This window comes from Ananas comosus, unplaced genomic scaffold (genome assembly GCF_001540865.1).
Source record: "Ananas comosus cultivar F153 unplaced genomic scaffold, ASM154086v1, whole genome shotgun sequence".
NCBI classification, from domain to species: domain Eukaryota; kingdom Viridiplantae; phylum Streptophyta; class Magnoliopsida; order Poales; family Bromeliaceae; genus Ananas; species Ananas comosus.
In genome coordinates this window covers 36892-52039 of record NW_017892944.1, presented here as the reverse complement: position 1 = coordinate 52039, position 15148 = coordinate 36892, and positions in this window count along the sequence as shown.

Genomic DNA, 15148 nt, shown 5'->3' with positions numbered 1-15148 from the left:
ATCCTCACCTATCTAAATCACCAAGCCTTCCAAGTACACTAGGTTATCAATTAGAAAGCATAAGGAATGGAACTACTATGCAATCCTACAATGCACATGAAGAGATGAGATTAAATGCAATCTAAGACATAGAAAAGAGTTCGAAAGTTTCGGATGACACCCCCCACCTTTAATCGATATAGAGGCTTGGAAAATCCTTCTCGGCGAGCTCTACGAAAAGGCTTTAGCCTTCCTCGCCCGAATCCAAACTATCCCGCCCGATTTTGCCGAGAACTTCACGTCGGTTCGCCGAATGCCGAAATCGACTTCGCCCCCGCGTTTTGGGACCTATCAATAGGGTTTCCAAGACTTCAAATGAGATCAATCTCATACTTTTACAAAAACCCCATTTTAGAGCCCTAGGTTTGCACCTATAGCAAACCACCCAATAAATCCCTAGATTCTTGGGATTGATCTATTTAGAAGCTAGCTTAGTGTTCATTTGACCCATTTCAAAGCATAAAACCCAAAAACCCTAAGTTTACAAAGCTAGGGTTTAGTAGCTTACCTCTAAAGCTACACCAATGGGAAGAGGAGAGGGAGTTGGAGGTGCTCAAAGCCTTCCTCTTGATCTCCTTCTTCTTCTCCTTCCTTATCTCCCTCTTCTTTTCCTTCCTCTCCTTCTTGTTCTTCTTCTCCTTCTTTCCTTTCTAGAGAGAGAGAGAGAGCAAGAGAGAAATGAGAGTGAGAGAGAGTGAAATGAGAGAGTGTGAGGGAGAGAGAGGGCTCAGCCCACACAAATAAAGGCCATTTTGCATAAAAGCCCCTCAACTTTCACCCCTGTGCACAGCCCTCACTGGGCAGTTTTCGCGCGGAGGGACCGGTCTCCCCGACTTGGGACCGGTCCCCGAGAGCTTCCCTCGGGCGCACGCGTTCGGGAACCGGTCTCTCCCCGGGAGACCGGTCCTCGGGAGACCGGTCCTCATCTGGGAGACCGGTCCCCGAGAGCTCAATCTTCAGGACTTAGCCAATTTTTTGGCATCTCTTGCTGGGTCCACGTTCGGGAACCGGTCCCTCCCTGCCAGGGACCGGTTGCATCATGCAACCCCGCAATGCCCAGCCAGGGGAACCGGTCTCTCACCTGCAGAGACCGGTCCCCGAGAGCAACATCAGCCCAATGATGCAGTTTGCCTCATTTGCTCTCGCGGACTCAACTCCAAGGCACTTTTTGTGCTTTGGACATTCCCAACTCCCACAAAGGATATACTTTCGACAATTAGTCGATCCTGGATGAAGTACAATCCTCGTATTTCGAGAATTCACTTCCTTACAGATTATCATTTCCCGATTCAATGACAGTGTTTCCATCATGTTCTAGGACCTACATAAATGTAGTCTGGCTTGTGCCACCTAAGTGTCGGTGGTAGCTCCAGCATTCCCACTCTAGAAATGAGTCTATCCCTCCCGACCCCGTAGGTTTCTCGATACCGCACGAGCGAACATAAGTCGCGTAGGCCAACTCCGTAGTGCCGGCTTGTAGGGAGCGACCCTCACAAGCATGTGCGAATGAGCACAAATGGCAAGCAAGCGTAGTCAAGTCTCAAGTACCCAATCCTCATGTCTCTAACATGGTAAAAATCACTAGCATCTCAAGGATCTAGTTCAATGTCTCAATGTGATGTCCCAACAACCACTATGCTTAGTGTCTCTTTATGACACTCAAGCTTGTTATAAGTTAAGTCCATTTCGTGTTCTATGTTCCAATTATGACATTAATACGAGGTTCTCATATGACCCGAGCTCAATGCCGCTTAATGACATTAACTCAATCCCTCTCAAGTGGTACAAGTACTCAAGCCTCTTAAGGCTTACTAAGAATCCCTCATGTCTCAATTAAGTATAGGTTCAAATGCATGAAACAATGCTCATTTTCTTGTAATAAATATGGTTCCAAATCAAATATAAGAAAGCCAATTGCTAGTGCAAGCTTCACATGCAACTCTCTACTATATAGAGTCCCGAAAACTCATTATACATGACATGGGGATGTTAGGCATTCTAAAATTCACAATAAATACGTTTAGCATGAAAATGCATGAATTTCCACTTTACGAAACATAAATCACCAAATATGAGATTTTCTCATATTGTAGGCTAGGTCAAACCCACCGAACGATGCGCAACCCTTCGTTTGCTCCAACGAGGGTGTCCACTAGCCTTCTAGTATCCTAGAGATGTGAAAACAAAGGTTAAATGAACCTTACGATCAACTACAAGATCAAACATTAACCAACTAAGCATAAGAGCTAAAATCTCACCTAGTATAGAAAGCTCTCTCCAAAGCTCAAATGGAAGCTAGATCCCTTCCAAGGCAACCTAAACCAAGGTTCCAATCCAATTAGATTAGCTCAAAAAGCCTCTAATCAAAAAGCCCCAAATAAACCCTAGATTTCCAATTTCTAGGGTCTCATCTACCATAAGGCAACAAAACTCAAATCTAGAGGGAGAGAACAAGTCACTTACCTCTTAGAAGCTTCAATCCAAGCTCAAAGTCCTCAAACTTCAAAGATCTTCTCTCAACCAAGCTTAAATCCAAGGTCCAAGTCTCAACCAAGGTGGAAAAACCTCCAACAAGCAAAAAGAGAGGTTTAATCTCATTAAAATCCAACCAAAAATCAAGAAAAGAGATGGGAAGGTGTGGAGAGCTCCCACACCTTTCTCCTTGCAGGTGCCAAGCTCAGGGGAGGCCCCTAGGGCGTGGGGATACAAATAGAAGGCCTACAATCGCAAAAACACCCCTGCATTTCGCCCAGATTAGATTCTGCCACTGCGTATCGGTACACGGGCCCGCGTACCGGTACATATCCCACGAAAATGCCAAATCCGAGCCTCGGATTGGCTGAGAAGCTGCCTGTGTACCGGTACACCATCAGCCCCGTACCGGTACAGCCATCAACCCTGTACCGGTACACGGCCTGCTAAAGGCTACCTGAGAACTAACCAAAAATTCGACTTTTCGGATTTTGGTGCTAAGCTTCAGACCTCAATTCTCGGTATTCGAATCATAGGTCGGGACACTATCTACGACCCTCCACAAAGTGTGGAAAAGCTCGGAACACCAATCAAACACTCGAACCTCGCAATTTGCAAAGGTCCAGTGTGTTACGTGGGGGGTGCTTTCCAAACTTGTTGAAATTTCTTTTATGTCTAATGTGTCACTTCTGGAGCATCTATGAGTATGTTGTTGCATGCATAGTAGGGTAAAGAGATGATAATCATGTGAATATTTGCATTTTGTGAGTTCAAGTGCATCATGATATGGTTGAGAACCAATGAGAATATGAAACCCTATATGTGCATGTATGATGATAAGAACTTAGTAAAGTTAAGGAACAAGTGACATATGACATAAGGACAAGGAAATGTTGAGAACGAAAGGCTAAAGTTAGCATAATGTATGATATAAAGAACACTAGAGCTAGTGTATGACATCAAGAGAACAAATGTAATATAACGAATGATGAAAAGCTAGAGTTAGCAAATGTGTGATAATAAAGAATGGCAATGCTAGAGTTAGCATCAAAGTGAAGAACATAAAGAACACTAGAGTTAGTGTTATGATATGAATGAAAGTAAAGAAAGTAAAGAACACTAGAGTTAGTGTATCTGCATGGTCAAAGTAAAGAATGCAAAGAATATGAGATTGAGACACCATGACATACAACCTTAGAGCTAAGGATCATTTGTGCATGACTTCCTTAGAGTTAAGGAACAGATTGAACTGAACATCCTTACAGTTAAGGATTGATCATACTTACCTATAAGTCCTTGCCTGAGAGTGGTCGCTCCCCCTCGGGCTATGCGCTCCGGAGTTTGTCATCACTGGGTTGAGTTACTCAGAGGACGGTCCTAGCGGGAGGAAGCTGAGGTGTCACACCCCGGGACCGGCGGAGGCCCTCCCGGTAGCGTGCCCAGACCTGCCATATGTCTACACATATAAGGTGTCTACAAGAAAAGTGGAAGTAAAAGCAAGAGATGGAACAAATGAAAGAAGTGAAATAACAGGCAACTACTGATATCAGAGCGAGAAAAGTTCTAACATCTATACTAAAAGTAATAGAACATGACTAATACATAAGAGTAAACATAAGTTATACAATATCCGTTTCAAGTACAAAAATGGTGGTCTCTAGTCCGCTGGTAAACTCCCCAACCTCTCGCAGAAAGAAATATAAATCGAGAGGTGGACCACCTAGCAACTCGTCCTCAAGGAAGCTAGCTCGAAGCAACTCCCTTCCCGCGATCCCTGGCCTCACCCTGCGTGGAAGGCTCTGTAAAACATCGAGAAAAAGAGGGCGTGAGAACTATAATTTATAGTTCCCAGTGGGCAATTACTGACCTCAGCTCCTGCTTCACTAGGCCCCAAAAAATAAGGGTAAGTACAAGATAGTAATAGCAATAAAGATAATAGTAACACGGTAAGAAAGCATAAATGAAGTGCTAACCCATATGTCTTAAGTAAGCATGATGCTACGTGATGTACATCTACGCTATCATAAGGTAATATGTCCACTGCATACTAATATGTCTCAATAAGTAAACCTCACGATGCAATATGTCAATGCATAAGGGTAAACTCTATCCAAACAACCAGGTATACTACGATGCAATAATGAAGCCAGCAAGTATACTAAATGTACCAATGCTATATCATGAGCGTATCCAAGTGATCCATCTACTAATCCTATCTAGTAGTGATTGTTCATATACAACACCGTGTCGATTTTCATTTCCAATTAAGGACCTACCAAAGGTAGTCCAGCTTGTGCCGCCTAAGTGCCTGTGGTAGCCCAACATCCCTACTCTTGGAATGTGTCTGTCCCACTCGACCCCGTAGGCTTCTCAATACCGCACGAGCGAACATAAGTCGCGTAGGCTAACTCCGGAGTGCCGGCTTGTAGGGAGCGACCCTCACAAGCATGTGCGAATGAGCACAAATGGCAAGCAAGCAAAGTCCAAGTCTCAAAAATCCAATCCTCATGTCTCTAACATGGTATCGTCACTAGCATCCCGAAGATCTAGTTTAAGTCACAATGTGAATTTTCAACTTTTGCTACGCCTAGTGCCCCTTGATGACACTTAGGCAATTTGATACCCAGCATGTATCCCAAATCCCTCAATGGTCCTATCCACTAGGTTCACACATGTCCCGAGCTCAATGCCGCTTGATGACATTAGCTCGCTAGCTCACATACTTCTATATGGCAATTTTGTCATCTCTCATGTGACAAGTAAACTTAAGTTTAAATGCATGAATTCGAACTCATTTACACTATAGAAGCATGGAACTAAGCCTCATAAATAATGCTAAATGCAACCATAGATCTCCCAAGCAACTCTCTACTACATAGAGGTCCAAAATTTCATCATATGTAACATATGCATTTTAAGCATTCTAAAAATCATAATAAATACAATTAGGATGAATGTGCATGCTTTTCCATTTTACGGAGCATATATAACCATATATGAGAATTTCTCCTATGTAGGCTAGGTCAAACCCACCGAACCGTCGCGTAGAGCCTCGTCTTGCCGAACCAAGTTGTCCCCGAGTCTCAAAATACCCTAAAAGTAATCAGCGAAGAGATACGAGGGCATTACGACCAACCATAAGATCAAACATTAACCTAGAAGCAAAAAGGCCAAAACTCACCTCAAGAGAAGAAATCCCTTCCAAAGCTCCGAAAGAGAGCTAGAACCCTTCCAAACCAAACCCTAGGAAGGTTCTAAACCAATCAATTTAGCCTCGAAAGCCCTAGATCAAAAAGCCCCAAAATCAACCCTAAATCTCATTTCTAGGGGTTCCAAATGGTAAAACCTACCAAATCAAGGGTTCAATGGTAGAATCCACTTACTAACCTCCCAAGGTGCCTCCAAACAAGCTCCAAATCTTCTAGGGTTGAAGATTGGTCCACCACCAAGCTCTACTAGCAAGCTCCAAGCCTTTCAAAGGTGGAAAAGAGAGAAAGGGGTTGAGCTCCAAGCTCCCTCAAGCTAGCTCCTCTTCTTCTTCTCCTCCTCCTCCTTCTTCTTCTCTCTCTAAAAAGTGTGGGGAGAGGGTGAGAATGAGAAAATGAGAGAGGGAAAAAGGGGAAATGGCTAATAAGCCTATCTAGTGTAACAAAATCTGGAGAGGCCCCTCAAAAAATCAATATTGCAACAGCCCGGACTGGGCAGTTTTCGCCCAGAGGGACCGGTCTCTCCCCAGCAGGGACCGGTCTCTCGCTGCGAACCCGAAAAACCAGCGTTCGGGAACCGGTCGCTCCCTGCGCGGGACCGGTCTCTCACTGCGAAGACGCGTTCGGGGACCGGTCTCGCCTGCCAGGGACCGGTTGCCTCAGGATGCCTCAACATTGCTTGCTGGGGGGACCGGTCTCTCCTTCCAGGGACCGGTCCCCGAGAGTAAAAACTCTCAGGACTTGTCCAGAATTTCAGTTCTCGAACTTTTTAGGTCGGAAAACATTCTACAACCCTCCACCAAGTGTGGAAAAGCTCGAAATACATCCAAACACTCGAACCTCGCAATTTGCGAAGGTCCAGTGTGTTACATGAGGGCCCGCGATTATGGACTTTGAGTTGGTGAGTTATTGAGGCGATACCCCCGGGTTAGCCTTGGGATTGAACAAAGAACAAAGAACAAAGAACAAAGAACAAAGAACAAAGACCATGAACCATGCATTCTTCATGAATTTATGTTGAGCATCATTATTGATCGCATTGTTCAGGCATACTAGTTGCATTTGTATAGTTGGTTACATATCTGCTTTCTTTCTATTATGCCTGAATTAGACCTAGTGGGAAAGTCGGTGAGATTGGGGCCAAATCCACTGGGAACTTCGTTGTAGTTCTCACTCCATCATTTCTACAGAGCCGGGACCGAGCGAGCCGGCGAGCGACCGCGGTAAAGGTATCGTGCCGTAGACAGTGACTACTCGAGTCGGGTTTTGCATTTTATTAGTAGCTACCATGTACTCATCTTTTGTATTTTGAAGATGTTCATGAATAAAGCAAAGAAAGGGTAGGAATGTAAAAGTTTCATTTTGAGCAAATATGATGTAAAAAGAGATGATGCAAAGAATGTATATGATCAAGTTGAATCATAGTACTGATGTAGTAGTTAACTTCCTTTTTCTTTCACTCATGCCAATTGCTTACCCTCGTGTAAGCCGTTTTTGTATGTTTCTGCTTGTGCTCTCTCTTTGATTGAAATGTACATGTGATGAGCCTTGGGCAGACAGGGGAAACTCTGTCCGTTCGGCGTCTGTTTGACGTGCCCGGGCCAGGCCAAATGGGTATTGGTCCCGGGGCGTGACACCCGCCATTCAAGACTGGCATCAATGGTACCCTTTGCATGATTCCATCCTAATCCTGTCTCTTTACCAACTAATTGCATCCATAAAACCCAATCCCTTCTAAGAGAATCCTATTTATTTTTTAATTGTATTTTGTCATAAGCTCTATTTGCTTTCTCTCGAAATTTATTAACCACATTTTGCCATCCAATTCTATTCAAATGAGTATTAGGTCGGTTCTCGGCATTGACCTCTTCAACACATATTTCGCAAAAAAATTTAAGCAACGTTGCATCCCACATAGCTTTAATTTTTTTTTTCTTTTTGGGTAGATGGTTCTCCTTGTGATGAATTCATCTTTCAGATTTCTAATAAACAAATATGGATTAAAAGATAAATACATATAAAAAGTCACTAAATAATTGATACATTCATATAATAAATTTCACAAAATAATCGCTGGAAAATAAATTTCTAGATGCATGCATTCATTTCCCTTCCAACACATATTGTACTCAAAAGTTGAGTTGTACCCATTGAATTTGTTGGGTGTTTGCAGGTATAGGCCTAAAAGTGATTTTCATAGCATGTAAACTACTAGTGTTCTTTCATGGTGCTTGGGAGTGAGAGGTAAACCATTGGAGAGTTATCCAAAGCACAGGCTCTTAGCATTCACATAGAGACTGAGAAATAGCAATAAAGCTTCTTCAGAAAAAGACGGCACACATCCTGCAGTCGAACAACATCCAGCACATAATGGCTTCATTTCAGAGTAGATGTTATTATTACATGCAAAAGAAGCTATTTGCTCTAAATATTCCTCTTTTCCATAAGCAGGATACATATATTACAAGTACTACAAAAATCCACCAAGTCACATTTGCTAATCCGACGTTAAATAATCGAAATTTATTAACCATATTTTACTCTTAATCGTTCCCCTCATAAACCTCCAAGTGCTAAAATAATACAAGAGGCCGATGCTCTTCTTCAATCACTACATGCCAGAATTGTAACATCCCCTTACACATTTGGAGGGACAATCTCCTCTACTTAAGTACCCATAGTGTGATATTTTTCAATGCATAAGTAATTGGCTCTTTATGTCCTTAGGTAGTGATGGACTCCTTGTACACAGGGCACTCGAGAAGAGTTCATCTCTGCATCATTTCGACTAATTTCGGGTGGCCCGTTATCAGATTCACCATTTGCACCATGAAAGAACACTATGAATTGGATAACTCTCTAATGTAAAATATGGCTCTTTCTATAAGAAAGAGCACTTTTTGAGGAATATATGAAAGTTCAAAGTTTACAATGGAACATATATATGTAAATAGCTGTGTTTGTAGAGAGATATAAATGGAAAAGCCCATTTTCTAAACTATGTATTGGACAACAACTAACCAAAGAACTTTACCAATGTTAATAATTTAAAAGCACTATTTGTTTTCTAATTGTGGAAATTAGCTGTAGAAGCACAACCACCTAAATAGAGGTCATGATGCCCGGATCCGGCTCAAAAGGCAATCCGAGGCGTCTCGATCCGTCGAAGCGGAGCTCGTCGCGCGGATCCGGCCAACGCCACGGCGGGATTGCGTCTTTGCCGATCACGCCGGCGCTGATCTAGGGGCGGATCTGGTGCGGGGCGCGAATTCTGCGGGCGGATCTAGTGACAGGGCACGGCATTAGAGAGAGAAATCAGAGAGGGAGGAATTAATCTCTATGAAAAAAAAAATTCTACTTGAAAAAAAAGGAGTTACTGGAGGTTTCGCGTAGAGAAAAACTCGTCAAGAGTTATTGACAGAAAAATCGCTGGTATTCAGAAAAGCGTCGCTGTGAGAGGAAATGGAGAGACAGATAAAAAAGACGAGGAGGGAGAGTCGTATTAGATGAGAAGAGGAGGGAGGCGAGTGTTATTTATTTATTTTTTTTTGAGAGTAGGTCGCTGTTGTAGTATGGGAGAAAGTAATTAACGGGCGAGATAGTATTATAATTATAAAGAATGATAGAATTGTGTGAATTGTTTGAAGGCGTATTTGGTATTTTACATTAACAAAAATTTAGTCGGTTTCAGTGCTCTGTGCGGGAATCTGTTTGAAAGTAGATTTTTTTTAGCTTCTGCTTTGAGAGTTGAAGAATCAGTTTTTCAACTTTTAGAAAGCCAGAATCCAGATTTTAAAATACCTTACAAATACTCTATTGCCTAAAAGTCAAATAGCCTTGGCCAAACGGCTAACGTCACTTCCTCTCAGCTACTAATAAGAAAAACCCCAAGCCCCTGAAAACCATTTCCCTCTCCCTCTCTCTTTTGACGATCTCTCGATCGCATAGCTTCGTCAGGGCGAACTCTTGCCGGCGATCTTGTCACCGGGCGAGGCTCCTCACGGAGACTTCTCATCGGCGACATAGGCAAGCTCATTGTCGCGTGATGAGTTAGACGAAAGCTCCTCCCTCCGCCCCCCTTCGCTAATTTTTTTTTTCCGACGAGCCCTTCAAAACGGAGCTTCTTGTCGCCGAGCTCCTCGCAAGTGAGTACCTCACCGCCAATCTCCTCGCCGGTGAACCCTCTCCTTTTGCGCCTCTCCTCCCCTCCAAACCCTCACCGCAGATCTATATGCACTTCTTTTTGCTATGATCGATCTAGATTGGTTGAAGGACGCTAATTTTTTTCGAATTTGCATGAATTTTGCACGTTAGGGTTTTGTTTTCTTTGCCCTTCTTGATGTTGTGTATTCTTTGTTTGATCTCTTGTGAAACAATACGAAAATTTTGTTTTCATATTGTTTAGAACAAGTGCTCTGTGCTTTTATACAAATTGTTTAAGAGAGTAATTAATTACCTCCAAAAACTCTTTAATCAAGGTGGAAACTTATGGAACATCAACAATTAACCTTTATGCGATCACAATTTTTCTATATTGAAAGTTAAGATCATATTATCCCAAATGTGTGGTCTCAAATAAGGAGCCAAATGCCCATCAACATAGCTGGAATTTGTTTGCCTCTGTTGAGATCTATTGCCATCTTTTCTATTACCTTAAAACTAGTAGTAGGAAAATAAAGGTGTAACACACTGGACCTGTGCAAATTGAGAGGTTCGAGTGTTTGATCTGCGTGTCGAGCTTTTTCAGACTTTCTGGAGGGTCATAGACAGTGTTCCGACCTATGGCTCGCATCCCGAGAATTGTGGGTTTAAACTTGTACCAAAATCCCAAAAGGTTGGATTGTTGGTGTGCTCTCGGGTTAGCCTCAGCCAGGCTGTGTACCGGTACAGCCTTGATGGTTGTACCGGTACACAATGAATTTTCTGCCAACCCGAGGCTCGGGTTAGGCAGTTTCGTAGGAGGTGTACCGGTACACTTTCCCGTGTATCGGTACACAATGCAGATTTTGGCTGTTTCGTTGAGGGGTGTTTTTGCAATTGTTGAAACTTCTATTTAAGCACACCCCAGCCCCTTGGGGGCTGTTTTGAGCCCTAGAACAGTGGAGAGCAAGGTAAGAGGAGTTTTCTTTGTTTTCTTCTCCATTTTTGATGAATTTTTGGTGGGTTTTGATCTCTTTCCTTCTCTCTTTCTTGCTTTTTGTGGGTTTTCCACCATTGGAGAAGCTTGAGATCTTGGTTGGAGCTTTTTGGAGATCAACCTTCAACCCTAGAGGACTTGGAGCTTGGTTTTGAGCACTTTGTGAGGTTAGTAAACCTAATCTCCCATTTGGATTAAGTTTTGAAGGTTTCTTTTGAATGAAACCCTAGATTTTGGATTCTGGGCTAGAATTGGGGATTCTTGATTTGTAGCTTCTAGAACCAAATTGATTGGTTTAGAACTTTGATTTAGGTTGGATTTGAAGGAATCTAACTCTCTTTTGGAGTTCGTGGGGGATTCCTTAGCGTTCGGTGAGTTTTCTCCAACCTAGCTAGAGAAGCTTAATGTTTGAGCTTAGCTTTGTTCGTGAGCCTTGTTTGACACTTGTTCCTACATTCTTAGGGTACTAGGAGGCTAGTGGACACCCTCGTTGGAGCAAACAAGAAGTTTCGTTGTCATCGGTGGGTTTGGCTTCTTTGAAATGGGAGGAAATTCCTCCTATGCGGTTAAATGCTTTCATTTACCATAAGTTCGTGCATATTCATGTTTAGTAGCATTTATGAGACTTTTCGAATGCTTAGAACTCATATGTCATGCATCAAGAAAATTTACTCTATATAGTAGAGAGAGACAATGTGCTTTGTTAATATGCATGCGGCGAACATTCTATGAGATGGTAGAAAATCAAGTTTCTTGCTTCGATTTTGACTAGAATTATAAGTGCTTGAACTTAGTATCCATGTTGGGACAAAATGAGCCATAGTGTCATAAAGAGGCACTTGGCCGAGAGAATTATTAAACTGCAACATAGAGGCTTGATAATAGGCTATGTTGACATCAACTATATTCCATATTTAAGATATGATGAAATAGTGACTTGGCCACGATGACATTTATTATATTCCATGTTTGAGACATGACGACCTAGAGATAGGCCTATGAGATTGGTGACATATTCCATGTTATTAGACATGAGGACTTGGTACTTGTGACAGATCGTTTGACTACTTGCCATTGTGCTTATTCGCACATACTTGTGAGGGTCGCTCCCTACAAGCCGGCACTCCGGAGATAGCCATCGCGATTCATATTCGCCGTGCGGGATTGGGCGCCGAAGTGGATTGCCGTGGGCCAGGCTCATTCCTAGAGTGGGGATGATGACTACCACGGGGCCATTAGGCTCGGCACCGGCCAGACAGCCTACGGGTGGGTCTCAGGGCCAAAGACAGCCTTCGGGTGGGTCTCTTTAGATTTGACTTGAGTATTCATTATGACATGTGGACAGATGATGACTTAGAGTATTACTTGGAAATTGACTAGAATAGTAAACAACGGAACTTTACTATTTCGCATTGTGAACATTATGATAGTTGGAGACTTTTACTTCATGCATAGTTGCTTTCATACTTATGCTATTTATGCTAAGTAAAGATATCATGTTGTAGTAGGTTATTTTTTTTTACTTACCTTTCGCTTTTCTACATTTATAGTCACTGACATCTTTTGTAGCTTTGGGCCTCGTGGTGCATTCACTGAAGTCAGTAATTGCCCACTGGGAACTATTTTTAATAGTTCTCACGCCCCTGTTTTATGGTTTACTTGTCAGAGCCTTCGGCACCGGCGGAGGCACGGAATCGCGGCAAGGGGATCTCTTAGCTAGCTAGCGAGGAGCGGTACTTTGCCTAGGTGGTTTACTCTTTCCTTTTGTAGTTGAGAGAGTGAGAGGTTTTTGTAACCATGTATAGAGACCACCTATGTATCTACCTATAGCACTTGTATCTGGAATTTTCTTGTATCACTTTATGTCTTATTTAGTGGATTTACAGTTTTACCCTTATCCTTTGTTGTAGCATTTAGACATTTATTATGCTCTGATACTCCTAGATGTCTTTTATTATTGCTTGTATTATTATTATTTTTAGACGCCTTATATGTTTTAGACGTATGGCGGATCTGGGCACGTGCCGGGCGGGCTTCCGCTGGGTCCCGGGGCGTGACAAAAGGTATTAGCAACAATTTAATTGTGAAATCTATTGTAAATTAGTATAAATGTAGGTTAATTAATTAATGTGGGAAGCTTCTTTGAAGGCCCTTTTGCAAGTTCCACATGTTGAGGAATAAGAGCCTTTTTGTTAATTGCCAATTGAATTTGCTTTGCTGTAAAGAACTGTACGTAGTTTAATTCCTGTAGGAAAGGTTTACAGACTCTATTCCCATAGAAGTAAGCCTATGTTAAAAAATGAAACAAGATTAATATATTAAAGAAGTATACATCAAAATGTTGAAGCAAGACATCTTAGGGCCAATTATTAGCACTAGGAATGGCTATAAAGCATGGAAAATTAAGTGGCATCCCATGCTTGGCCGTTTCTAATTCCATTTTAAGAACTTATATGCTTACTTAATTCTAGTTTGTATTCGTGGGAAATTAAGTGCCTAGCAATCAGATTGCTGCGATGACAGGAAAGACATTAACAAAGATAAGTAATGCACGCGCACACTTAAGTTTTAAACTTTAGTCTCTGTTGTTTGGGCGAGGCTTTTTGTTGACAGTTTTTCTAACTTCTATATACAAAGGATTTCTCTGTGACTTGCATAATATGTGTTTCTGCTACACTTTGACTTCCAATCGGCTCAATTGGTGAATGTTGAGACACAACAATTATGTGTCTCAGCCAAGGATGGTCCTGGATTTTCATGAAAAATCGCTATTTTCACGTGGCTTACGAGATAGGAATTAAGTTTTTAAAGACCCAAGTTCCTTTCCTCTATAGAGCCTTATTTCTAGGAATTCTAGTTGTCTTGAAAATTAATAGCCACTGAGAAACTTTTCTTCCTTTTTGATCTTTCTGCTTCTTATTTTTTCTGATTTTATGAAACTTTTTAGGAAAATTTAGTTTGTATGTTCAATTTACACTGAACACGTGTTACTTTCCCTTTATATTAAGTTGTCTTCACTACACGGATTTTGTATGTGTACATAGTGATTATATACCTTAATCTTGTGAGATAACCGGAGACCAACATCAAGGAGCAGCTTGTTTCCAGAGGCATCTTTGTGGTCCATGGACTGCATACTTAAGAAAAGGTGCTATAATCTAAATAGTTAAGAAAACAAGAACACTAGTCATGCTGCATTAAAATTAGATAACAGTAGGCCAAAATAAAAATAAAAGCTATTAGCTTCAGGTAGAAAACTGAAGTAGAAGAAAGCAAAGTTAGCAAAATTAGCAACAAAAGACAATAAAAGCTATTAGCTTGCTACTTAATGATCAAAACATACAAATGGTGATTGCTTGTGTTAAATGTTAACTTTGTTCATCTTTCTAACATAAAATGAGATTTGAATGGAAATAAATTTGAAGCAAAGTTTATTTGACATAAAGAATATTGTTGAACTAGCATAATATAAATGACAAGAAACAGTACCAAGAAGCAAGTCAGAGACAACAGGTACAAAATGCCAAAGATAAACTTTAGAGTGCAGTAACATATGATAATTGACAAGAACCCACAAGCCTGCTAAATCATTCTCTAAGGCAAGTTCTCTTTTCTTTGCCTCGTCAAATTTCCTCTTGTATTCCTCTTCCAGAAGCTCTTTTTCAGCTAAAGTGGCTTCTAAAACTGCTTCTCTCTGTTTCCTAGCCTGAAGCTCCATCTTCACATCCTCTAAATCAAGACTAAAGCTCTCTGTATCATCATGAATTGAGCTACCAGCTTCTCTACCCCTACTGGCTGGTCGACTTTTTCTCCCTAGTTTATTATTACCAGCCCGAGAATGTGCCATATCCTGCGCGACCACAAGTTCTTTTTCTAGTCTTGCATTTTCCAATGAGAGCTTGGTAACTTCCTCGGCCAAATTTTTAAGCTCAACAGCGGCAGCAGATGCAAGTTCTTTCGCATAAGAAGATTCTTCCGCTAACTTCTTATTCTGGCTAAGTAACTCGCGGTTATCCTCAACCAGCTTAAGTTGTTTGTTATTTAGCTTCTCGCTTTCAGCCTCCTGCGAAGGTATATCGACACAAGAGAACTTGTTTAAGAGAAAAGCAAGAAAAGGTGAAAAAACAGAAGAACGAGAAAAATATCAGTTCCTTGCACCACTAGAAAGTTACTCTTACTTAAGTACTTGACAGGAATATGATGATAAAAATGTGCTACTATAAAAATGATAATTAAAATGTACTACTACAAAAAAATGATGATAAAAATGTACTACTATGAAAATGACAATGTA